The sequence below is a fragment of the Corvus cornix genome, chromosome 2, assembly GCF_000738735.6.
Source record: "Corvus cornix cornix isolate S_Up_H32 chromosome 2, ASM73873v5, whole genome shotgun sequence".
Taxonomy (NCBI): domain Eukaryota; kingdom Metazoa; phylum Chordata; class Aves; order Passeriformes; family Corvidae; genus Corvus; species Corvus cornix.
The window spans coordinates 61,287,826-61,314,812 of record NC_046333.1 but is presented as its reverse complement, the minus strand read 5'-3'; the positions used below and the strand labels follow the sequence as shown (position 1 = coordinate 61,314,812).

Here is a 26,987-nt window from a genome sequence, read left to right as displayed (position 1 = left end):
TAGTTAGCTAGCTTCACTTTATCATCCACAATGCAACCTAGAATTGTGAAAATATGCCTTGGTGTTTCTGGTTGGTTGTCGTAGTTCATGCTTTTCTAAATAGAACATCCAAAGTTATATTTTATGAAATTTGATGCAACATGGACTGAACTCAAGCAGAAAAGGCACCAGTGCTTTAAATCTGCTTTGGATTATGCCCATAGTGGGACAAGAAGTAACTTTCTTGTCAGGCATTCCCCTTCTGAAATAATTGTCTTCTACTTCTGAACTCTACTTTGTTCAGTAGGGCTTGTTTATACATATATGCTCTGACTTTAAAGGTATTTTTTGTCAGTAAAAGCTGAGACAATTCTCTTCACCAATGACTGGAAAGCTGAGGAATAATTTAGTACAAGAAGAACCTCCTGCAGGACCTGCAGGATGTGGTATAAACCACATGACAGTTCCAGCTGGGGCTGTGTCACTCAGCAGAGAAGAGGGTGATGTGAACTAGCTTAAGCTAGGAAGTGCAGGAGTGTTCAGAAAGGGAAATCTTGATTTTATTTTTTTTCTTTTTAATAGATACTACTGCACACTTTAAGCCACCAAGGTAGGTGGCTGTGCCTCTTCCAGAGGAGCAAGTCACAATCCCATGACTCCAAGAATCCTTGTCATTACCTTTCAAAAACCAAATACAATGAAGTGTTATAACATATTGCAGGATGCTATCCTGCAATAACACCCAGTTTCTGCTGGCTGATCAGCTCTGTACGCCCATGCACAGAATAAACCTGGCAGTGCCAGGACCAGCCTGTAGGCTGGGGACATCCTGCAGCATCAATGTGCCAGCGTTCACATACTGTGACTGGCCATCTCTGTCCCTCCTTCTGCAAGGTCACCTGCCTTTCCCAGGAGTGAAGGAGTCGTGTGGGCTCGGGGTGTCTGTAGGCTGTGTGAGCAGAGAGCCAGGTGCTCACTGGGAAGCACTGGGTTGAACGAGCTGGTGTTTTTCTTCTGCAAAGGTCTGCACAGGCTTCACAATGGGCACTGTGTGATGGGGAGGACAGTGAAGAAAGTCGTGTGTGAGCCCTCTCTAATGCTGAAAGTCTTGAATAATCAGTCCTGGCTGCCAGAAGAGGCGAGAGCACGATAGGTTTCAGATGTTTATCAATAAATCCCATTTCTCTGCTTTGTGCTCAGAATGCCCCTCCAAGGGGGTAAGTACCCTCCTCTAGGCACCAAAAGGTAACAGCAGCTTTTTCCCGTGGAAGAGAATTGCCTAAGGCAAATGAATCATATCGCTTCATGCTACTCTTTCGTCCCCTCTCAATAGCTCTGTTTCTGATTTCAGAGATAATTTAGTAAGTTTGTGTTGTTTGGGCTGCAGTTATATCTAAATGCTTCTCTACCTAGCAAGTTCTGATAATTTTCTTACAAAATCATTTCTGTTTGGGGAGTGTGTGTGGGTACACAATGTTTTATATACAGAGATCAGGCCTGGCTAAGAATCTAATTTGTCTACAGTTTATTTGCTATCTGTCATCCAACTGGGTGTTTAGTCTCATGGTGTAAAATGTTTCCTGTTTCTAGACAGCCAAGTTGTCTGTGGTCACTTCAAGGGACATTTCCCGCTTCAGATAGTCATATTTATTTATAGTTCAAAATCAAGAATATTTTAAAATGTTGAATATTTAAAAACGTTACGACACTAGAACATTCTTTCCTTGATGATAGAACAAGGAAAGTATCTCTTTTCACACTGATTTTAACTTCAGCGTTTTTATTTTTCTTGGAATTCTTTATTAGAATAATTTGATTTTTACTGGGTATATAAATATCATATTTATGTAATTTTCAGAAAGAAATGCAGGAAACAATGTAACTAGGCATTTTCTAACTAAAATAGATTAAAAACCATAGTCTGATGATGATATGGTGGCTGGAAGCTCATCATCAGTAGGCTGATAACAGCACTGCAGTTTCTGGTTGTGGCTAGTTATCAATATGATTTCCATGAATTCCAGTTTTTCACATACATTTGTTCATTTTATGTGATTAAATATAATGACCTAAACTTTACATGTTTAGGTAAAAAAGCTTTTTTAGCTGTCTAGAAAAGTGTTGTTTTTTTTTTTTCCCCCCCAAATCCTGTGCCTTCCCTGCAATTCGTATTCTGAATTAGCAGAAACTTTTTTTCCTGGAGTGGAACTTTCAGCTTCTGTTTTTCAATGAAGATGGGAGAAATTGGGTTCCACTGCTTTTTTATTTTCTGTTTTTAATTGTCTGCGGCAGTGGAAGTGCTGACCTTATGGACTGTTATTTGATGTAATTGTAGATGATTTAAGAGCAAAGGAAATTTCCCAGAAGTCATTCCAGTGCTTTTAAACTGACCTTTTCAGTACAGGGTGTCTGCATGAAAAAAACCACCTCATGAAATACTCTCAGTGTTTTTGATATCTGCATCCAGGTGTTTCTGATAGATGCCTTAGAATATAAAATCTGCATATGCAGCCATCACTAAAGCTGATAAATTGCTGAAGCTGCTCTCACACACACATCGCATATGTAGGTGGCTTAGTGAATGAATAATGCAAACCAGAGGTTTCTAGATTTTTCACTACAGAAAAGAGGAATGAAGCTCCCTATCAATATTAAAGGCCCAACTCTTCTTCATCTCAGATCCTTTGTGAGCATTTATATCTGTGCGAAATAAGCTTAAGAAGAATTAAAAAAAAAACCTGCTTCACTGGAATTTACATGGCTCAGGAGGCTCGTAATAGGATGAGTGTCTTTACTTCAGGTCACTGATTTAAATCCCAGTTAGAAATAGCCAGAAGTCATTACAATCTGATCGCCAGTTGGTGACCTATGAAATGAACTGGTGATGGGAGCCACCAGTTGCCACCAACATGTGGTTATGTATCACACCAGTGAAGCAAATTCAGTATTCCTGCAATTATGGAAGCCAGAGTTTTTCTTTTTCTTAAGGAACACCTCATTTCTCACTGCCCAGCCTGTACTAAACAGTGCAGTTGAATTTTATCCATTAATAGGAGATTTTCTTAGAATTACAGTCTTGGTAGCTGATCCTTTAAATCTGTAGAGACAACCAGCTGCAGCCTTTAGGTAGTAATTTCCCCTCTGCCTGGATTTCATCTAGTAAATATTTGCCTCTTTTTATGCATATGGTGATTTTCTCCAGGCTTTTCCTGTCATCACCAAGGGCTCACCCTCTCCTTATCCTCTTCCACACTTTATTTCACTTTGTAAAAATAAAAAACATTAAAAAAAATTGATCACTGACCCTGTGAATGTATTATTGAAAATAGTTATGTATAGTTGGAGTCTAATATAAAATACCAATTGACCTATGGAGCCCATAAGTTACCCCTTGTCTGTGGAGGCAGAATCTGGAAACATAGTGTTCATGTGTAATAAATACAGAATTTGTAATTTGAATTTCCAGGCAGAGGTTACTGACAGATTATGCATCTCTCAAATCTGATTCCAAACAGTCGCATATTATCAATGATATTTTCCTTTCACGACACCTCTGGCATGTGTGAAGCACAAATTTGAAGAGAATAGGCTTATTTGAGCTTTATTATTTTTTAATTTGTTACATTTTCTCAAAAATAACAAGTCAGAAAAAATATTGGGGTGGGGGGGAAAGAGGCTGGGGATAGGTTTTAATGTTTCAAGCTGTTCCCTTTGGAACTCACCATAGAACTTGACTGAGACATCCTAAATTACAGCTTTCATGTATTAGTCAGACACATATGCATGAACTCACTTGTGTGGGAGATCGCATGAGTGGGGCTGGAGAAAGCACTGACCTCTTATTGTGCTTGTGTTTGCACGTGGGCAGACATCATCAATATTGGTGTCAATGACATTTTTTTAGTCATTCCACTGACAGCTGGATTGAATCTCTACTTAGAAATCCCAGGATTAAGCAAAACAATCTCCTGGTTTACCAATACTGACAAATATACACCTCAGCATTCTTGAGGGAGCACAAGCAGTCTCTCATTGAGACTACACAAATCTTCTTACTCATGGAATGCAGAGATAAATTCAACTTATATCAGACTGGCATTGTTATTACATGTATTGCACTCATACCAGGTAACCTTTATCAAGACTGGGACTCCTTCAGATGCTGGTTTTCAGTGTACAGTTTGTATTTTAGTCCTTATTGAAACAAGGATATGCTTTGAAAAATGTTATCAGGGTTGAGCATTGGGTTTGCTTGGCCAGGTTTCAGTATAGGAGCATGGGCTAAAGGGGTGTCTTCTGTGAGAAGCTGCCTGAAGCTTCCCCTATGTTCAGCAGAGCCAATGTCAGCTGGCTCCAAGATGGACCAACTGCTGGCCAAGGGTGGGGCAATTAGAAATAGTTGTAAGGCCTCTGTGATAACATATTTTAGAAGAAAAAAAAGTTCTTGTGCAGATGTAATTGCGGTCAGAGAAGAGCAGCGTGAGATACGTGAGAGAAGCAACTCCACAGACACCAAAATCACTGAAGAAGGAGGGGGAGGAGGTGCTCCAGGGCCTGGAGCTGGGATTCCTCTGCAATCCCTGGGCAGGCCATGGTGAAGCAGCTGTGCCCCTGCAGCCTATGGAGGTCCATGGGGATGCAGAGATCCACCTGTAGCCCATGGAAGAGGCCCACGTCGGAGCAGGTGGATGCCTGAAAGGAGGTTATGACCCTGAGGGAGGCCTGTGCTGGAGCAGGGTCCCATGGAGAGAGGAGCCCACGCTGGAGCAGGTTTCCTGGTAGGGCTTTTAACCCTGTGGGGGTCCCACCCTGGAGCAGGCTGTGCCCAAAAGACTGCACCCCATGGAAGAGTGACCCATGTTGCAGCAGTTCATGGAGAACTGTTGCTTGTGAGATGGACTCATGTTGGAGAAGTTCATGGAGAACTGAGGGATCCCACATTGGGGCAGGGGAAGGAGTCCTCTCCCTGAGCAGCAGGAGAAACAATGTGTGATGAACTGATCATAACTCCCATTCCATGTCTCCTTGCACCACTGGAGTAGGAGGTAGAGCTTGGGAAGGAGGGAGCGATGGGTGGGGGGAAGGTGCTTTAAAGATGTATTTTACTTCTCATTGTCCTGCTCTGATTTTGTTAGTTAATAAATTCATTAATATCCCAAATTTGAGTATGCTTTGCCCTTGACGATGTTTAGTGAGTGATCTCTCCTGGGCCTTATCTCAATCCATGAACCCTTAAGTGTATTTTCTCTCCCCTGTCCAGTTGTGGAGGGGAGTGATAGAGCAGCTTTGGTGGGTGCCTGGTGTCCAACCACAGTCAACCCGCTATAGTCTTTCTGGTGCCAAAACCCGGGATCATGAAGATTTTGAGATAAGGATAGTAACGGGGAGAAGTAACTGGCAAAACAAGTACTGAACAATGTTAGAGACTGAAATGGTCATGAGGAGTTTTTGTTGTGATTGTGGTGAAGTGACAAGGGGTGGATTTTGTGTAAATCTTTTTTGTGATGATGTTATCTTGCTCTTTGCGTAGGGAATTTTTGTTATGTTTCATTTGCTTGATTTTGTTGCTGTGAGTGTAGATTATGTGATGAATGTGGATTTTAATGATAGTTCTTAAATATGTGGATCACAGAGGCGAGGGGTGGAAGGTGGTAAATTATTTTATGTAAATAGTGACAAAGAGAAATTAAGTGATAAGACTGAATAGATACACTTTTATTAATATGGATCTACTATTGAAAGTATTCTGTATTAGTCAAAGGCACAAATTTTTGAATAACTCACAAACAGAATAGGGTTGTAACTTTCCACATGAGGTTTTATTTGAAAAATTTGAAAGCAGTGGCAGTGTTGAGACTGATAATCATATTGACCCAAAGGACCAAAAAGGCAATTATAGAGGTTATAGGCAAAGGAACAAAGAACGGTAATAGAGGTCACAGGCAAATGGAAAACCAGACAGTTAGTTTATCTCATGTCTATACTTACTATGCTGGTTTTACCAGAGCTGTATGGTATTTCCGTGCTTAGGGTGACCTTGGTATTTCTTGCAAAAACAAATTCTATTCCATCGTCCTTCAGAATGGCAGGTGTATGTCCACATTTTTGCCGTACCTATTTCTGTGTGGAAAGGGTCAAACTCATAAGACCTAAAGATACAGTAGGTCAATACTTAGGCCAAAATCAAAGCAGGGAGGCTGGGCTGGTTTGCTGGATCTGTGGCAGGAGAACGTGGTATTATGCAGGGCGAACAAGCCTTGTTGTGCTGGTGTGGGTGGAACTGCAGTGCAGTCTCATGGTGGGCCTGGCATTCTTGTGCTCAGAGGAGGCTTTGCCTGCTTGCATGGCCTCTGACAGGATGGTGGAATCTGTCCTTCATCCTCTTCCCTTTCCTCAGCTCTTCACTTGCTCCCTTCTTCATCCGGCGCTTTCCAGCTGCCCCAGAAGCAGAGGACCCCTCTGGTTGCACAAGCTTCCTGTGCTCTGGTCCTTGCTGGCACTGAGAATGTCCAGAGCCAGGAGAGGAGGAGCAGCTTTGCTCTCTCTAGGCTGGTTCTTTCTCTTGTCCCTTTGTGTCTGCAGGGGAAGTGTGTGCTGTCTCACAGACTCTTTTTTTTTTTTTTTTTTTTTGAGGGCTGCAGACGGTGTAACCGCACCCAAATGGAGCGGAAGTGCATTTTTGTTTTTTTTTTTGTAGGACTGGCTATGGTTGTGGAGATGGGGAAGTCCCAAATTAGATTTTGTGCTGGCCACAGAAACCTCTGTCTGTGTATCTATCTGGTCATATTATGAAGACACAAAGATACATTATTAAGCTACAAACAGGTTTTTCATATGAAAACAAGGTGCACAAAGCCCTGCTAAACAAGGCCAAGATTGTAAATAGGATTAAAATCTTTTTCCTGGCATTGTCCTGTATATTTGCTATATGAGGGAATTCAGGACAAGGCTTTTATAGTCTCCCTGCTTCTCCAATATTCAGGTGACTGCTCAATAAGTTTTATGAACCAAGGAGTTCATATTGACAACAATTCTAGTCCAGCACCTTTGTCAATATTGTGGGGTGATTTCTTAAATCACAAAACGGTGAGCTAGAAAGGCTGACATTTTCAATATACACCAGAGAGGAGGACAATTAATTAAATCAGTTGAAAAGCAGCTAGAAATGACTTGAACATTGTCTGGGGGTGGGAAGAATGGATATTATCAAACACTACATTCAGAATATTAGGCTCAAACATTCAAAACAAATTGCCATATTTTTCTTACAGTTTTGAAGGTGAAGGTATATATACATTAGGTAATCTCTATGCAGAATCTAATTTTGTAGCTATACTTAATATGTGTCAAACAAATCAAAATTTTCAGGAAAGGATAGGTCCAAGTTAGTATTTTAAAACCTTCAGGCTGAAAAAAGTAAGGCTGAAACAGAGCTCCCCAAACTTAGTCTCATTTTGATGAAAATAATTTATTTAAGTAGTACACATATATAGAGTAAATGGGAACAATAATATGGAAAAGTGATGATTTTGACCTTATCTATTAAGAATAGTATAAAATGGACCTGTTCATTTGTTCAACTTGCAATGGAGATTTCACTCTTCAAAATAAAAATTTTCATTTGTGAGGAATAGAAATGGCATTAGCAATCATCATATATGAACATATTGCTGAACTAAACCCTTTTTCTGAATTTTCTTGGGTATTAGCTATTTCTCTAGGGACTCTTGTACAAGATCTGTGAGTAAAACCATAGGCTCTGGAAGAAAAGGTGAAAGAGACAGTTGGAATGAAGTCATGTCTGTGTCTGATTATTATTAGCCAAATAAAAAGGGGGGGTTTGGACAAAAAAAATCCAACCCCCCCTCAAACCAAAATCCCTACAAAATAAGATATAAATGGAGGTGACAAAGAGGCTCTGGTGTACATATCTTAAAAAAAAAGCTATGTTTATGGGGTCTACAAGCTAAGACTTTCCTTGGCTTGGTCAAAATGGAGACTTGATGGAAAAGAAGAGAGAGTATTTCACTACCCTTTTTCTGGCTTCAGAAAAAACACTAGGAAAATACAGCTGGTTGCAAATCAATTACAAATGGTATTTTCTTTCTCAAGAGTACAGATGTTATGAACAACCTTTAGGTGATTTTTAAAAAGATCTGGAAAGCTCATGGTTTTCTACCCTTTTAGAATAATATAGTTTGGATTGGGTTTTTGTTTTGAGTTTTTCCTTCTCCTCCCCCCAAAAAAACACTCTATGAATTTGCTGGGTATGTGTCTACAGAGAATATATTCATGCCAAAGCAATTCTTTCATTTGCAGGTTTGTCTTTCTTGGTCTTTACACTTACAGGAGTGGCTTGACCTATTGATTTGATTCACGCTTCTACAAAAGAGTAGTGGTGAAATACAGAAAAAATAAAAATGAGAAGCAAAGAAATTTGCTAGGACAGCAAAACTCAGCAGGTCCTCTGAATTATGCCTTAAAAGACCACATTTTGCTGATCATCTGATGTATTGCTCATCGTCCTACACATGTCAACATCCAAAACTCACAGTCAAGTCAGAACTTTCACATGCTCTTGAAGGATGAGTGGTAGTTCACTTCTCAGGGAAGCAGGGTCAAGCAACACTGAACTTTTTGTGCAGATTTTTTTCTCACAGTGAAAGCAAAGACAGTTACTGTAGCTGATATACTCTAATTTTTCTATGAGTTCTGTGAGTTTAATACTGATGTATTAAAATAGAAAGAACTGAAACCAACCCTCGTCTTCTGGGGCGCTCTGTGGTAATGGGAGTGAGACACAATCAGCACCCAGCTAGCTCCCTGCTGCAGGCTGGGCTGCTCTTCATTTTGATCTGCATGGTAGGTGCTTACAGCAGCTACACGAAATGCAGGGCTCGGGGGTTCCAGTCTTCACATCACTTGTGGCACTGACGTGCTTCTAAATGGCCATGGTGTGGCAACCAAGTGTTCAAAGAGTGTTACAGCCCCAGAAACCCACTCGGCTGGCAAACTTCAAGCAATTGTATGTTCTCTTGGTAAATGTAATGGAACCTAAACAAGTTAATGTAAGTAATCCCTCAAAGAGACTAAAACAATCCTGTAAGTACATTATCTCTGCAGGAAGGTTTCCTGTCCTGTGCAGCCAGTCTTGCTTTCAGGCCCCCATTTATAAAATTAGCTGTACGCTAATTTAATGTGGTGGCGAGACATAAAATAAATTAAAAAATAACTAGAAGCTAAAGCCAAACAAATTTTGATTTAAAGTGAAGTCCAGCCCTTGTTTTTGTTTTGTTGTTTTCTTTTCTTAACAGTGCGAGTTATAGTTGGCTTTGTTCTTAAGAGAAGTGGTTGACTGTGTAATGTGCAATGTTTTAGCAAAATGGAACACCTTTCTGGAAGTCAGATTTCAGAAGAATATGGACAACCAGGACAAATACAGGAGAATCTGGATTACATTTTCTGTCTCGTTTGCAAAAAAAAAAAAAAAAAAAAAAAGTCTGACCTTTTATATGATGATTTAATGAACTTTTGTGATCTTAAAAGTCCTGAAATTGTGTCTAGAGTTAATTTTGATGAAGCCTTTCCTGGAGGAGGCTTGGGAAGCAGAGTAAAAGTCATGTGGAAACAGAAAGAGGTCAGATAGCTGAAAGAATTAAGAAAAATGTGATTGTGCAGTGTGGGAATCAAGGATTTAAAAACTAAACACAGGTAGTATAGTCCACTTGTTTCCATTATTTGGGAGCCAGAAGACACTATGTCACTGCCATTTGGAAATGTTAAAATATTGGCACCCTGTTGGAAATTTCTTCACTGTTATGACTTTCTTCAAGCCAGAGCAGTCAGCATGTGGAGCTGTCACTAGATCTGTATTCCAACCCATCCTACATCCACAGTGAAATTTAAATACAAGGGCAAAAAAGGAATTAAAGATGAAGGAAAACTGCTTTAGAATCATTATACTTACCCTTAGTTCTCCTTGAGTTTAATCCCATGTCAATCTTTCCACTATTTTTTAAGGGATGAATGTCAGGCAAAATGGAGTATTGTAATCTGTGTCATTCTGTTTGCCCCTTTTTTCATATTGGCACAACGTTGGCAATAGATTCCCATAATTTCCATGACATTCCAGGAGTTATTAAACTGAACATCACTGTGACATAAAGTACCAAGTATTTTCTGATGTTAGGGTGCAAGACATCTGGGGCTAAGGATTCAGTGTTTATTGGAGATAGGTGCTGCCCAAAGACCAAAAAGCAGGTCATTTTCTGTGTGCAATATTTGTCTTTCCACTTACAGAACACAGGCATCATTATTAGTACATTTTGTCTCATAATTACAAATATTACTATTTCTACTGACAGGCCTATGAACATTATTAGGAGATGCTTCATTACCCACTTGCTGTAAAATCATTTGAATTTCATCTCATCAAGAAGTGGATTTTTATATCATGTTTTTGACTTTTCCAAATAATTTTCTACATTATATAATTTCTACTTCATGTTAATTATCATAAACTGCTCCTTTTTTTATTGCCTCTTATGTACTCCTTTTTACTGTTTAATGCTTCTCTTTACCTGGCCAATGAACCACGAGGGAATTTCAACCAAATTTTACTGTCTCGATGGCAGATGGCCACTTATCCATCAAATAATCCCTTCTATAAGATACAATAGCTTTTACTGAAATGTTTCTGACATTTTTTGTCCTTTCAAACAATTTTTCTATTTTTCCCATCCTTGCTCAGTTAGCTCTTAACTAGATATTATCAATGGTGACTCTCCTCTCTTTGTGTGTATTGAATGTGATCCATGATTATGGGACCGTAGGCAACTCATGATCTCTGATCCAATGATTAGTTAATCTTAATCACTCATAATGAAGTAATAAAGTAGGCACATACCTTGCTTAAATACTGCCAGTACCAGAAAATTAAAATGTATATGGTTATATTTTTTTGGAAGCTTTTGGCCTCCAGCTTCCAAGTGAAGAAAGAGAAGTGCACATGGGTGATCCTATTTACCTGCCCCACAAAATCTAACTCAGCTAGCAGACCAGGGGGCAAGTCAACATCTTTACGAATTCTCAGCAAGTTATACCTTTATGCAACGTTATTGATGTCTGCCAAAGCCAAAATCCCACGACACAAGGAGCTACTTGTACAGATTGTGTTTTTCCAGAGAAAGCCACTAAGAGTAGCCCTTTTTAAGATGTTTGCTGGTTGTGCCACAATGCACAGTCTTCCACTGTATTTGGGAATTATCTGGGAAAGAAACACAGCAAAAAACTATATATATGTTAGCAGAAGAGTACATGTTTGCTGAACTTCAGTGTGCCCTGCTAAGAGAGTGCATGTGAAAACTAGAGAAAATAAGGATGGAATTAAGGAAAGGTGCAGTCGACATTCCTCTTCCACCATGAAACCAAAGGATTAAGGAAACAAAAGTGCAGAGGTGGAAAGACAAAACAACCATGGAAATAGTGTGGATGGAGAGAATAAAAATCTGTGAAAAGTCAGAAATGGATGGGAGGGAGAAACAGTGTGTAGAAAATAATTTAGGAGGAAATTTTAAGAGTGTTTTGATAGTTGCTCTAGAGCACTCAATGCAGAAGGGCCAAAGAAGGTGAATGGTAAAGAATGACTACAAGGATGCACTTCTCATGCCAGGCGTTACACTGTGGTAAGTATTATCATTTCACTTCAGAAATCTATAATGTAAACCAACAGCAATGTACATTGCAGCAGAATGTAGGAAGACAATGCTCTAGAGCAACATAAATCACAGGCACCAGTGGGAGAGCTGGGGGGCAGTTTCTCTGGGGCACAAGAATAAAAAAGATGATCCTGCGTGGGGAGTTGCAAAACGTTTTGAAGAACAAAATTTTGAGGCTGACAGTATTGGGTAGGAGGAAATGGTTTGCATGAGCCTCAAAGCTAGGGAAGATGGGCAGGGGGAAAGGAGCTGGAAGGACAAGTTGGGGTTGTTAGCATGAAATGAACATGAACTGAAGGAAAATAGGAAGAGTCATAGGTGAGCAGGGACTGTAGAAGCTGTCAACAGGACAACTTAACCAAAGGCTAAATAGTGTGCCCTTTCCATTCTCTTCTTCCTTCTAAAAAACCCCACATCTCAAGATCATCCTCTGTTATCTGACTTTGAAAACTAGCCCTACCATGTTGGGTGTGGGCTGCTATTAGCTGCCATTTCCTAGTAACTTCTTCAAGGTTCCTCTTGCTTCTAAGGCAAAAAAAACAAACAAAACAACCCAAACCCAAACCAACATAGAAACAAACGAACAAACCAAAGAGAGTAAAGAAAAAAAAGTAAACAGCACTGGGGACATCTTTCAGGCCTAGTAAGCAAGGTCCTGAGGGCTGGAGCCTCTGGCACCCATGCCCACTGTGCACACGCAGTGCACAAACTCACAAGGCCCCCATGCGTGCTCTGGACGCCCACGCCCCCTCCACGCCGCCCTGCCACGGGCACACCCTCGGACAGACAATGAGCAGCGGGTCCGTGTCGTGGCCCCCCCACTCGGCGGCACCTCCTGGCAGCGCTCCCGCCCTGCCTGCAGCCCCGGCGCGGCTGCCCCGACGTGGGGGTCCCGCTCCGGGCGTGCGCCGCGCTTCCCCCTGTCCTTCCCGAGCGCGGGACCGGCTCGCTGGGATGCTAGGTGGGCACCAAAAAGTTAGGGACAGCGAGGGGCGGCCGGGCCGGGGGCGGCAGGGCCGCTCCACCCCGCTTTTGTTTAGCGCCGGGGAGCGGACCCTTGGCGGGGCTGAGCCGGGTGGTCGTGCCCGGGTCCGCAGCATGAGCCTGTCCCACGGCCCCGCCGTCGCCACAGGGCCGGGAGTGGGAAGGAGGAGGAGGAGGACTGAGGCGGAAGGTGTCTCTTCAGCCTCACTCTCTCCCTCCAAGGTGAGTTGCAGCGCTGCTCCGCGCTCCTTTTGTCTCGGTGCGAGGCCGCGGCGCACCCCGGCCCCGCCCCGCCAAACTTTCGGCGGGGACCTGGGCGCCCCGACGGCCGCCCGCGGAGCCGGGGCCGGGCAGGGCGCGGGGGAGCCGCGCGTTCGGCCGGGGACGCGCCGGGGCTGCCGGCGACGCCCGTGTCGGGTGTCCCCGTGGGGGCGGCCGGAGGGCAGGTGAAGGGACCGTGGGGTGAGGGCGGTCCCCTCCTTCCCGTTTGGTTTCTTTGGGACGGATGCGATCGGCCCCATCTTTGCGCTTTACGCAACAGGTAGGGATGCCAGGAGCTGGCGGCGGCGGCGGCACGGAGCCGCGGCCAGGAGGTTTCGGGGGGCTTTTTTTTGTTAAGCTCTTTGGAAAAGTGCGAAGGGGAGGGGGAGGAGAACAACAGTTTTCCGAAATTCCCCTTCAGTTGTTTATTTATGTACTTCCCGTGTCCATGAAAAAAGGGTACGTTTCGCAACTCCGGAGTTTTATATTGTTTTCTATTTATTCCCCCTCCCCCCCCGCCTCCTTTCTTTTAAAGTTATTTTTCTTTATGCCCTGCGTTTGCCCGTCTCATTCCGGCAGATCAAACTGTCCGAAAGCAGATCCCCAGAGGCTTGTCCTCACTGACAGTCGGGGGAATCCAAACAAAGAGGTGCATCTACCGGAAATAATGATTTGAGAGATGGTTCTCTCCCTTTCCACCCCCCACTCCCCCGCCTTGAATTAAATTGTTTTCTTTTCTGGGAGGTTCAGTTCGAGGGAAGTTTTGCGCCGGAGCCGAGGTCGGGGCTGAGGAGGGATGGAGCAGACGGAAAGTTGCGATGGTGGGAGGAGGCGGGGGGCGAGGGCAGTACGGGACCCCGGCGGCGCCCGGACCGCGGGGGGAGCAGGGGCGAGGGGGACCTGCCGCCGCTGCCGGCTCTTTGTCTGCTCGGGCAACTTGAACAAAAGGAGAAACTCGGATGAACTCTCCATCTCTCCCTCGCCTCTCCCGGGTTAACTCATCTTCGGCAACTTTATCCGAAGAGATTTACTCAACTTTCTTCGAGCTCTCCCGCCGCTTAAAAGCAAAGAGCCTCGTCGTAGGCTTCTAAGGAAATCTGGTTTCACAGTTTAGAGAAAGGAGAAGGTACGTTTGGACTTGGGGTTTATTGTTCTTTCCCGGCTCCCTCGTCGCCCCCCCCCCCTCCGCCCTGCCATCCGCGCCCGGGTCTGGGAGCGCAACGGAGGCGGCTGCGGGCCAGCCCAAGCCTTTCCTTTGTACTTTTGGGAGCACATGCAGGTATTTTTGGGGAGGGTAGGGCAGTCATTCCGCCCCAACTCCCGTAAAGCGGGCTGGGGGGCACTACTCGGGAGGGTCTTGCCTCCTTCTTGTGCCTGCTTTGTGTTTTTAGAGGTTTAACTTTTTTTTTTTTTTTTGTGGGGGAGGGAAGTGGACTCGGAAGGCTTTCTGGATCGGGCTGTGTTTTTCACAGTTGGGACAGAGAAAAGCTGAAGACAGGGTAAACTTGATGGGATTGTAGGGAGTCCTGGCGTCCCTGGCCAGGGAGTGGGGGGCTAAGTGAAGGCCGTGGGGCTGGGCAGGGCAGCGCGCAGCAGGGACAAGGTGGGGGCTCCGCCGTGTGCCAGTTTGGGTCGCGGGGGCCAAAACACCACTGAGGGTAACACATTGCTCCTGTGGGACCATCTCCCAGGGAACCAAGGTGCGCAGAAGTGCCGAGGGACAATTTTAGGAGAAGAGGGACGGACCAGAGGGAGGACTTTGTTCTTTTGAATGGATTGATCATAGGGAAGGGGAGAGTGGGAAGGGTCAGTGCAGGCTGGCCCTTCCTCGGCTGGGCTTCTCCTGCACAGTGCAAGGACTCCTTCGTCCCTTTGGAAACGCAGTAGTTGCCTTGGGTTTTGTTCATTCCTTTTGGTTCATGCTTTCTAGAGCAAGCATCACAGCTCCAGAGAACTTGTGCGCTCTTTGTACTTTTCTTAATTAACTTGATCAATTTAGTATCTTATTTCCCCATCCTCTTTTTCTGTGCTATGTAATAACTATTAATTTTTCTCTTTTTTCATCCTAGTACCCTACTTTCTTGTGTTTTCTTGTCCCAATTTCCTAATCGTCCCTCTCTATCCTTAGATCTACACATTTCAGAATTTCTGAAGTGTCTACTTTTTCACTTTCTATTGTTACTCAATTCTCCTCCTTCCTGATCCCTTTCCACCTACTCTTCTATCTGTATGCTTGCTTGGATTTCTCATGAAAAACTCCTTTTGCCAGGATCTTTCCTTTCCTCCATGCATAGATATCCTTGTTTCTCCTGATGAGAAACAAACATAAAGCTTCTTCTTACTTTCTTCTAAACTTATTCTTCTATGGACTGCCCTACATCCATGTTACCCAGTTACGCAGAGAGAGCTTCCAGCAATAATTCTTGTTCACCAATGTTCGCTTTCTCCTTTCTTCTCGTCTTAATCTCTGTGTGCATGCATCTTCCAGTCTCTAAGAGCTTCTTCTAGTTCCTCTCCGTGGTCCTTAGTGTGGAAGTTAGTTCTTTTCTGTTTCCCCTACTCCATCTTGGCAGACCCGACGCTGTTCTTCACGTCATTGTTCCCTCCTGTGCAGAGTACTCAGACTTTTCTCTCCATTCTTCATAGTCCCCTTCCCAACCTAAGTAAAATTTGCGTTTTGTACCTCTGAAAGGATTGCACAGAGGGACTACCAAAGTAGATTGACGCAGTTTTGGCTACTTTGGCTTCTTCCTGATGCCATCAGGTCCCAAATGAAGTAGCATATTTGCTGGTGGAGGTGCTGTGGGGAGGCAAGGCTAAGAGGCAGAGAAGATCACATATGTTTCCCTCAAAAGGGTTGATGAGATTTTTTTTGATACTTGGGTTTTTTTATTGACTTACTGTTTTCATTAGTTTTTAAATACCTGTTAGGGCAGTTGAAGAGCCTTTATATTACCTTTCTATTACCTTTCTTTCCAGTCATTTCAGTGCTTTCTGGAATGTAAGACTGTGCAATCTGTAGAGATATATGAAAGCCTTTTTCTTAAACCTTCTTCTGTTACACTCCAGCGCTGTGATGTTTTTAAAGCAAAATGCCATCACCAGGCTTCGAGCTTAGGATGTGTCTAAATCTGTGAAGATATATATGTTTGAAATTATTCAGAAGAATGTAAGTTTATATTTGTATGTTAGTCCCCGAGCGGTGTGGCAGAGTTACTGTGCTGAACTAACACTTCTTCCTTGTATTTGAACAGGTCACAACATGATTGTTGGGAAAATGGGACGGTTACCAGAATGTCAGTCTGTGATGGATGCCATATTGCATTACTCTTCGAATGGTGGAATACAGCTTGGGATTCTTCAGGGCTGCTTAACATGGTTCAAACTGGACCATACAGCTGCTTAACTGTTTGGATTCATACTAATGGTTAATGGACTCCTGGAGGAAGTGGAAGAGCCCCATGCTGAAACTTGTGGATATTGTGGAACATGCTGCTGTGACCCGTTTGGATTATACTGCCATCTGACACCAAGGTTCTGCAGCTGATGAAAGGTATGCTTCTCCCCTGCTGCAAAAATACTGTGTCTCATACATCAAAATACTAAGCACAGTGTCTTTGTTTTAAACAAACTTGTTTTGTAGCCTTTTATCTTTTTTTGTTTCGCCTTGCAACTGATACCTACCAATAGTTTTGAGTGGTGTTAATCTGACAGAAATGTCATACTAATGGTTTGACAATGTTTATATCTTAAATGTAAAAGGAAAAACTGAATGTGAAAGTTTTTCGTTTTTTCATAATTAACTTACATTTTCAACGTAATGACTTCATAGAGTCTAGAAGTGCTTAGCAGCTCTAGAAAATGAGACAACTTCTAAAAAAACAAAGTTAAGGACAATTTAAGCATAGCACTTTCTGCAGTTCTGATCTTCCAAATAGCGCAGTTTGTTTGAAGACGTTACTATTTTGAACTCAAGATAGCAACCTTCTATTATTTAACCTCTCTTCCTCCAAATAGTAACAGAAATCTTAAGGATGGCTTGTGTGGGGGAAAAAGAGTAAAAAAAAAGTATTAGTTATTATCGGTTAAAAATTCAAGGAATTGTTTTGTTTCATATGTTTTTAAAGTTTTGATACAAGGCTTCTTGCAGAGGGCGTTTGCATCCTGAATGTCCTAGTAATGTGAAAGTCTAGTGGATGCAGTTCAGTGCTCAGTCTTCTTACTGAATGAGGTAATCAGTGTATGAAAGTGAACTGGAAAGCAGCAGAGAAAACAAGTGGTTAAAGTGTTATTAATGAATAACAAATTATTCTTGAATCTAGATGGTGTGAATCCAATAGTGAGGAAATCACTGAACTCTTTAGTGAACTGTGCTAATGGCAGAGCAAATTTTAGAAGTATTTAAAATCTCATCCTTTTATACCTGTTCTGTGCACTTCTTCATTATAGCTGAAAATGAGTGACCTGAAAATGAGTGACATGAAAATAGTCGGTTTTGCTGCATGTTTCGGCTCAACTGATTGGTTTCAGCCTAAACCATATGTAGGGCAGACAAGTATTCATAATCTTAAGAAAAGTGCTGAGCTGGCTGGCCTACTTTAGAGCAAAACAGAAATCTGAACAAATAATCACTTGTGATCCTTTCCCGTTGTAAACAGAGATACAAGAAGCGAGACAGTTCTAATTTCCTGGTTCTGACTGTGTTTTAATAAAGACCTACTCTTAATTGTCTCGATTATTGCGGGTAAGCTTTTTGTTGTGTACTGGATGCAATTAATGTACATTTAGATTTATGGTCTTAATATTGTTCTGCATTTATACTATTTTTGAACTTTGCATGAGTGAAGCCAGCCATATGAAAGTCTTTAATTTGAAGCCTCAGAAATAGAAAGTCTTGGGCTGTTTGTGGAAAGAGAAAGCAAAGAATAATAAATGGATTGTGTGGATAAAAATATTTAGAGCTGCTATCTAGTGTCGTCTTGGAAAAGAAGCCCAGTTATTATGTTCCTGTATTTAAAGAAAACTAAAACTGCAATCCTTTTTGGTTTCTGTGAATATTTTATTCTAGTTGAGTTTCTTCTCAGGTTCTTGCCACTCTTTAGGAAAACTAAATTGAACATAGAGGTACACTTCATTTATCTGCATGGAAGCTATTAATATTTGTCAACACTGAAAACTGAGGGAAATTTTTACTTATAATTAATAAGATATAGAAACTACTCCTTAGCTTAATCTGAGAGTTTGTGTAGATTGAATTTCATCATCGCCATAAGATTCTGGATATAGAAGGCAAATTATTAGATGTATTTGCATTTGTTTATACTTGGAACATTTCAAACATTAATAACTTGGTGACAAACTTAAGCTTTTCAACTTATCTGTCATCAAGTTTCTTTGGATTATTTCCCATAAAACACAAAGAATCATTCTCCTATTTGGAGATGAGATCTGCAGAGAGAGGACAAGCAGGGCCAGATAGAAAGTGTTCAGTATGTAAGATCCCAGCTGGCATCTGTGCTGTGCTGGCAGGAGATGAGACCCTTTTGGGTCTTGCAAAGAGATAGGGAAATGCTTTCTGGGGGCCCTGGCTGGAGTGTTCCTGTACCTTTCTCCTGGGAGCAGTCCCAGCAAAGGGGCCAGGTGGAGCAGGGGTTGAGTGGAGGCTGAGAACTGTGAGAAGGAGCAGCACTTGGGCCCTGGGAGGGGTGATGTGGGCCACCTGCCTTACTTGGGGTGGGAAGGAGCCTTGCTGCTCTCAGAGGGCCTGGCTGTGAGGAGCTGCTGCTTGAGAGAAGGGTTTTAGGTATGGGAACCTGAAGTGTGGGAACGAGGTTGTTTCTGTGATTTGTCTTTGGTTGCAGTTTGTCAGTTGCTTGCTTTGCTTGTGACAGTCCTGGAAGGTGATTGAAATCCTTGCAGGTGTCTGAGGTAGCGTGTTTTTGGCGGGGGGGGGAGGGGATGGAGTTCTGAACTGCCCCTCACAAGCCTACCCTGCAATTGTAATCTGGTAGCAGAATTTACACCTAAAACAGATGAAACCAAATCCAGACAGTTTCAACAGTGATTTGTCTTTTGAGCTGTGCTCTCAGTTAAGAAAGTCTTCTAGCCAATGTACTTGGTTGTTTGAGAAAGTGTTTTGCTCTGTGTAACTGAGGTGAGAGTAAACATGAGGGTCTTTCAGGCCAACCCAGCCCGAATGTGGAAGAGATTTAACAGGCTGCAAGGAGTGCAGATTTTACAGTGTGGTGTGTGTGGGCAGGTGAATTGCATTGTTGGAGTTGTGCTTTGTGAAGAATGTGCTGAGGAGAACAGGGCAGGTTTTGTTACTGCCGGATTTTTAGGTGGAAGAGGAGACAGTATATGGAGTAACTTCCTATCCATTAACATCTAGGAAAGTGGAAAGGAAAATGTGATAAGGACTTTGTTTCTTTGACTGTTCCCTCCCTTTGGTTGAAGTGTTTCTCTGGATGCATGAACTCCAGAATTCCCAAGTGAAGTACAAAGTTCTGTAGGCCCATGAGTGCCCCACTCTGGGGGGTTCCTGATACAAAATGAAGATAGGGATGCTGTTCTGAGGGTCTGCTGCCTTTCACCCCTTCTGTGAGAGGCCCCACTCCTGGCAATGAAGGACAAAAAAGGCTTCTTCTCTGGAGGCTTCACCAGAGTGTCCTCCTCAGGATTTAGAGGCACAGTTTGATTCTTGAGTAAAATTTTGGACATAGGATTGTTAGTCTCTGAAAGGGTTCCCAAGCAGTCCAAAGAGTATTGGGTATCTATGAGGAGACTGGCATGGTAAATAGTCATTTCAGGATCTTCACTGAGAAAGCAAGATGAAAGCAGTAGGTCAGAGCAAGTTACTAGAATGGAGTTGTCTCTGTGTCTTTGGTTCCATAGAAAATGCTGTTGATAATTTTGTCTGGTTTTTTTTTCCTCCTTATTTTGCTCAAGGCTGGTTGAATCTCATGTGTGGAATCATATAGCTTACTATAGTAGAAATCATAATTGCAAATACGATATTTTCTTTTTTTTTTTTATTTTTCTGCTTTCACTGGTTTGTCACCTTATTATGCAACTTGAGGTACAGTATTCTTACAGAATCAATATAACCATTGGAGTATGTTTCTTTTCTTGTCAGAGCAAATTTTTATGAGAGGTACAAGAAAGTCAACCAAGGCTGGAAAGATAGAGCTTCCACTTGAAATCTGAGTGTGGGTTTACACAAACCACAATCCCCCACACCTTATATTACAATTATGATTGAGAAATAACTGCATGAAAACAAAGCTTCCAACATGTGACCTGCTTTTTCTGTAAAGTGCTCTCAGTTATGTCAGGATGAAAGCATATGGTGTCTGGAACAGTTTTCTGCTTCTTGATTGGATTTTTTATGTAACAGGAAGCTTTCCAACTCACTAATGGATTCTATTTTTATTCTTTTTTTTTTTGCTTGCATTGTCATAACATGAAATTTATCACAAACTATTTGTGAAGCCTGAGGTAGGGTGATATTGTGCTTGATACCTTGACCTTTCCTTGATTGAAATGCATAGATGTGTTTGGGTTTGGTAGGGGGAAATGGATAACCTGGGGGGGCTTAGAATATTTTAACACAAAATTAGTTCTGGCCTTCGAGGACAGGGACAGTACTTCCCCCAAAAGGTTATGAGACTATTACAAGTGTGGATTCTGTATTTAAATCCATGAATATTGTTAGTGAGAACAAATTGTGTTTGATTCTGTATAAAGAAGAAAAAAGAGAAAAAGCTCCTACCTAGTCCAGATGTGTCTGCTACTGCTAAAAACAGAAAAATGATTTCATTTCTTTATACTTGTAACCCAAGTCCTTCTATTTAAGAACAATGTTGCAACTCTATGAAATAAACTGCATTTTGATACATCTTAGAGGTTCCAGTATAAATTTTTCTGTGTGTGGTTGGTTGTTTTTGTCTTTTTTTTTAAATTGTTTTCAAAGCCTTAAGTCCCACCATGGGGCGATGAGTGTGGTGTTGCTCTGGATGCCAGCATTACTTCCCTGTCAGAGATAAGAGAGAGCACTGAAGTAGAACCATGAATGTTTTAATGGAATTTCTTGCAAGCGTGGGAGGCAGGTGGCATGGAACGAGGAGGCATGTGATTGCCATAAAAATTAATAAGTGGGCAGTGGGAGTGGGGATTCTGGGCTGATAAGGATGGTGTCTGGCTTGGTTGTGAGCCAGTGATGATTGGTGAGGAAAGGAAGTGGTGAGATAATTTTGAAAATAAGGGCTAGTTGCTAGTGATGGATGGGATAGAGAAAAAAGAGGGGGATTTTGTGGGAATGGATGAGAAGCTGTTTGTCATAATTTATGTGTCAGGACGCCTGTGCCATCAGAGCATTTCTAATAGGAAAATTGAGTGAAATCTTTAAATGGCTGTGGCATAAGTTATAAATATCTCAGGCATCAGTAGTATTGGCTTCTTTTTGGTGTATGATAAAATTGTGCTGTTTAATGCTGTGGAAGGAAACAAAGTTAACTTTAACTTTACACATTTTGCATTAAATTACTCCCCAAGTAAGTGCAGTCTTCAATTGAGTATACAACTTACTGTCTTCTGTTTCTCTTTGCAACAGTGTTCAAGGCAAAGATTAATTTAGGTAAGTGATTCAGGAGTTGCACGTGTTGGTTTCAGATGATCTCAGAGGTGAGACTTTGTGCAGCTGCTCATTTAGTTATCTCTCAGAATTTGAAAATGGGTTTTTGGTTGGTACCAGTGTTGGTCTGTGCATATCCTCTGAAAATAATGAAATTTGTGATGGCTCCAGAGTACCTAAGAAGGTACCCTAGATTATGCAGCAAAAGCTGAGGTGTTTTTAAGCAACTTGATGCTTTTGGTGCAGGCTGGTGTGGTGCTATGCAGGGTATTAAATGAGGCCTGTAAGCTGCTTTGTGTAATCGTGCTACTGCACTTCATCTGTCAATTGTTGCTTCTCTGCTGGGCTTGGCTATGATGTGGCTTCAGCTCTGCTGGTGCTGGAACTGATCTGAGCTGGTGGTAGCTCAGGGGGCTTTTCCTTGGGTTCCCCTGGGCGTGTGTGTGAACATGAACTCAATTGTGCTTTGTGGAGAGGCTGTTGTTTCAAGGCTTTGGGCTTCAAGCGCTGAAAGAGATGCTCTCTTGCCCTTACAAAAGCTGCTTTGCCTTTTTGTTAAAAACATGGATGAGATAGCACACCTTTCATCATCTATCTCTGGGGCTTAATTTTGCTGTATTCAAAGTTTTATGATGCCATGTAGCCAGTAGCTTTATTCATTTGAGCTCCGGGACTGGACTTGTGTATCATCTATAGGCATGGCTCCGCACTGAAAATCAGACACTGGAAAGAAGGGTGGTTCAGGTTCACAACTTTGTGTTTTCAGTGCCTGGGGATTTTAAAATTTATTTATCAAAAGATATTTATGAAAAAGAAGGAATGAAAGAAATGTAATTCTAAACCCAAAAGCTTGTTCTTTATCGCGCGGTTGCCTCTCAGCTTCAGTATTTGTATACATTATCTTTTTTGCCTTAAATCTATGTGTTATGTGGCTTTACAGCTTTCCTTTTGCATACGGTTAAAATCTGTGTCCAAGATCCTGGCAGGGTTTGATACACAGCCCCTGCAGGAATTCCAGTGCTTGGGCAGTGCAGGAAGGGGTCTATAGCCTGGTGTATGTTCCTGACAGCAGTTCACCTAGTAATAGGACTGAAAAGGAAGTTTTAAGGGCAGCTGCTGACCTCAGTGGTGATACTGATGACTGAAGTTTTTGGAAAAGCAAGTCAGACACCAGAGCACCCGTGTGTGTATATACACATACATTATGTGTTTATATTTTAGATACAGACATATATAGGCACATACACATGCATACCATGGAGTGCAAAACCAAAGGTGTGCCTGAGGCAGCTTCAGGAAGGAGACAAGTGATTTTTTTCCTCTCTGTTTGGAGCGGTGTCTTGTTCTTTCCCAGACCTTGCTTCTTGTTGTCTTTCATTGGTTGTCTTCAATGCTGTCTTCCCTCTTTGTTTTGGAGTTTAGATACTCAAAATGAAACATGTGTCCTATTCCAATTTAACAGTTTGTTTCTTAAAATACATCCATCCTGTGTGCATATTCTGATGAGTTAAGAAACATGTAATGGGAAAGTGTCTGTAGCGATCAGGAAAATACTGAAAGAATTCATTGTAATCAGCTGTGAAACACTTTCAGTCTCAGGCACACCGCTGCTCCTCCCCTCCACCCCTCCACAAGGCACCACTGAAGAGCAACAAGGCATAGATGAAATGTACCTTTGACAAGCACTTAAAAAAATTAGTTTCTTCAACTGGTAATCAATATGGCTTAATTTTTGATGTATGTATAATGTGTGTATATATATATGTACCCACCATGTATGTTGGTATTTGTGGAATTCATTGCTTTAAATTATGCATAGTGTAATACTTGAAATGGCTAGAGGTGATTTTTAATTTTTTTTTTAATATTTTCAGTAGTAATTGTTTTGAGTGCTATCAAAACTATGTGTGGAATGTTGCTTGTGGACTTCATGCAGGGTAGATGTATTAGTGGATCTCAGTTTGAGACAAGTGAAATGATGTTTGCAAAGGAAGACCAGAACCATTCCCAGATTGATTTCTTTGCATTTGCAAATGCAAAGAAATCAATCTGCCACTTTGACCTTGGGTTGCATGCTGCAGTTGAAATAGGTTTTTTCCCCTGAACACTGTTTCAAAAGGCAGTAAGTTAAGATATGACAGTTCAGAGAGAGTAAGACAGTAGAGAGGCAGAATAAGAATTCATTCTTTTGTTGAGATTGTTGCTCAGGTTTATACATCTTGGGCATTTTCTTATAGTGTTGGTGAAGTCCTGTGAAGCATAGTTGGGCTGTCCGATGACTTTGTAGGAGAGCATATTGTAGATGTTGAAAAATGTCATTATTAAAAATAAGGATTTGCACACGTGCTGTAGTCTGGTAGATTGTTCCTGAAAACGAAGTGGAGGGGAGCTCTCTGGTTTGTTGCTCTGCTGTATCAGAAATGATGTATCCGAGTGATGGTTGCTGGATCAAAGCAGTGTATATTATAGGCTTCTGGTTTCTTAGTGTGAACAGGAGCCAGAACCCCAGGAGCTTCCAGGAGCCATTTTGTATCTAACATGTTCCCGTGTGGTTTTCTACCCTGTGTAGTGGTTTATGTCAATGATTTGTGTAACAGGAGCAGGGTGTCTTTATTCTTAATTTTTTTCCTGAATGCTCCCAGGCTGAAAAGAGAGATGAAGAAGACCCGTTTTTTTCAGGTCAATGCCTGGATTAACTTCTTGGCAAAAACTTGTTATGGATCATATACTGCCATCACAGCAAAACAGAGTAAGTCAGGCAGGGTATCTCTAGTTCTGTTTAGGTAAGATCAGTTTCTTCTATGCAAAACAAAGAGAGAATATCTGTGGAGAGGCGGGGGTTGAATGTAATATAATAACCACTTGCCAGAGAGCTACTTGATAGTAGTTAGCTTCTGGGGGAGTTACAGCCACTTAGTGTGTCTCTAAAGAGAACCAGGGTGTGCTCACTGGAAGGATATTGGTGTATCTGTCGGACAACATATATATTTTTGGTGAGTTTTTTGCTTAATCTACCTATTGTAAAAATAGGTGTTAAAATATGAGAGATATGGACTCTAAAGAATATTGCCATAAACAGTCGATGTAGGGTGTAAGCATTTGGGTGTAGGGTCATACTTGCTGTACAGCAGAACTGGCAAAATCTATAGGCATTACTGGCTGAAGGGGAACAAACAATTCAATAAGCACAATAGAGTATTCAATGTCTCTTACAGTTTTTGTAAGGTTCGTGTTCTGTCTTGGCTCTTCAATTCTTAGATTTAGAATTGCTGTGCTAGCTTCACATGCCTTATTATTTTATGTTGAAATAAATAGAAATTGTATTTAAAAAAAAGCAGCCAAATAATTCTGAACCAGTTGATTTTAAAAGAAAATCTTATACTTCAAGGGCTAGCATCTTTTGTTTGGGGAAAATTATCAGTATAGAAGCTCTCTGTATCTTTAACTGAAATGGTTTCTAGTTTATGCTTGATTCTTCTGCTAGGTTAATGTTAATTAGTTTAACATATCACTCATAAAAGATGTCATAGTTGAGTCATTGTGTAGGTAACAAATCTTGCACTGGCTAGCAATGAAGAAATATTACCTCTATTAAAACCCACACTTAAACCGTGGAGTCAGTAAGAGCTCATGACATTTTGCAGTTATCCAGCTTAATGCATTTTAATGCCTTCGGTGGTGTGAGGTTTTTCCTTGGGAGGCTGTGTGGGGGATAAGCAAGTGAGGTAGAGCCTTCAAATTATGCAGTCAGGATAAAGTGTAGCCTGTGCCAAGTGAGAAACCCAGCAGAAATGCTGGCTCAGGCTGGGGTTGGGGCCCGGATTCTGTAATACCAATTTAACCTTAAAAACCCCACAACTGGCCAGTGTTGGGTTACCCAAAGAAAGCATACATCAACAGTGGTAAAAAAGGTCAAATCTGCTTATATTTAGAGCTCAAATAATTAGATATTAACAACACATTTAAGTATGCATGCTTGTAATTACCTAGGTAGTTTCATCCATTTGTGCCCTGAGAGAAGCATTAGAACTGGGCCTGTGGTGGAAAGCAAATTTCAGTCGTGATTATGGAGTGGTTAGTGAGACACTATAATCCTTTATTTCAAAATAATCCCCCAGCCTCTTGGAGGAGGAGATTCTGTGGTGCTGCCAACACAGCAGTGAGCCTGCACTGAGTCCTGTCATCCTCCTCAGCTGGTACAGGTATTCCAGGATATGGGATGGGCAAAGCAAATTAGTCTGATCAAACCTCTAGCCAAAAGCTGCTGCCCATATTTCTTTGTTTGTCTAAACCATCAGCATCTGAATGGCAATGAGCAATTGAGTAAGTATTTGAGGATGTTGTTGCTTCCTCTGCCTGAGGAAGCCTGGGTGAGGAGAAGGTGTTAGATCTTGAAGGTTGGTGGAGTTTGACTGGAACAGCACGGGCAGGGATGGTCAAGAGCTTTCCATCCGAAATACTAATGTAAAAAAGTTTAAAGCTTTACGACCTTGCTAAAGGTCGTAAGCACTTACATGGCACAGGAGCAAGGCCAGTCACTCCAGTATGTGGCAGGGAATGCCTGAAACTTTGGGGGGCAGCTCCAAATTAGTGAACCAGATGTGTTTTCTTGCAAACTGCGTTTGTTTCCCTGTGCAGCAGATCCTGTAGCTTTGTGGCCAGGTAAACATGGTGAGGTTGATCAGAGAAAAGAGGGTTACTGCTACTTGTGAAAGTAAACAGCTAGCATGTTCTAGCATCTCACAGTCTGAACATCAACATAAACTAGGTTATCGCTTTAATATTTTCAGGTGTCCTGCTAAGTTCGGTGTTTCAGATCTGAGAAATGGCTGCTTTGCAGCAGGTGGAGCTGGCAGAAGAACAGGAGTGGTGTTCTTCTACCTCCTTTCAAATTGAAAGGTGTGTCTGAGCTCCTTTGGACTACTTGTATTTCTGTACCTCAGCAGAAGGCCAATCTGGTGATTATTTGTAGTGTGAGGATTCAATGAAATTGTGTAAATAAAAATACGCTGTTCTTTGACATTCTGCTTTACAGCTCATAACACTGGTGTATTTGCTGAGTGCCTCAGCATAGTTAGGTGAAGACATGAGACAACTTTCCCTGTGAAGTGACTACAATCTTCAGTATGTCACCCTGACCTTTTAATGAGTTAATCACTCTTGTGTATGCAACTGTGAACATTAGGTTTTCTCTAGCTAAAGGAGACCTCTTTCTATGGAGAGGTTGCTCTTAAGGTGATGTTTTCATGAGACAGTTCTATTTTAGCTTCCTTAGCCATTTGTTCATTCATTTGTTTGCAATTATAAATTCTGGTTACCATGAGAGTTGAAAAATTGCAGCAAATGAGCGACTTCTTTCTGAATTTGCTTCTCACCTTGGATTTGCATTAAGCTTTCAGACTTCCTTTAATTTT

At 41.9% G+C, this 26,987-nt stretch overlaps 1 protein-coding gene across 12 annotated transcripts in view; it reads left to right on the top strand.

Annotated features, from left to right (window-relative positions):
- Positions 1 to 13,041: 13,041 nt before the first annotated feature.
- The window catches only part of LOC109145069, a 301,323-nt gene continuing 287,377 nt past the window's right edge, over positions 13,042 to 26,987 (top strand). For 10 of the 12 annotated variants that reach the window (XR_005601585.1, XR_005601582.1, XR_005601579.1 and 7 more), the window contains exons 1-2: positions 13,042 to 13,221; positions 16,196 to 16,494. The gene's annotated coding sequence lies outside the window, so the exon portion shown is untranslated. Of the gene's footprint in view, positions 13,222 to 13,810; positions 14,068 to 16,195; positions 16,495 to 26,987 lie in introns of those variants that run through there. The other 2 variants (XM_039550021.1, XR_005601580.1) reach the window with 2 other exon arrangements.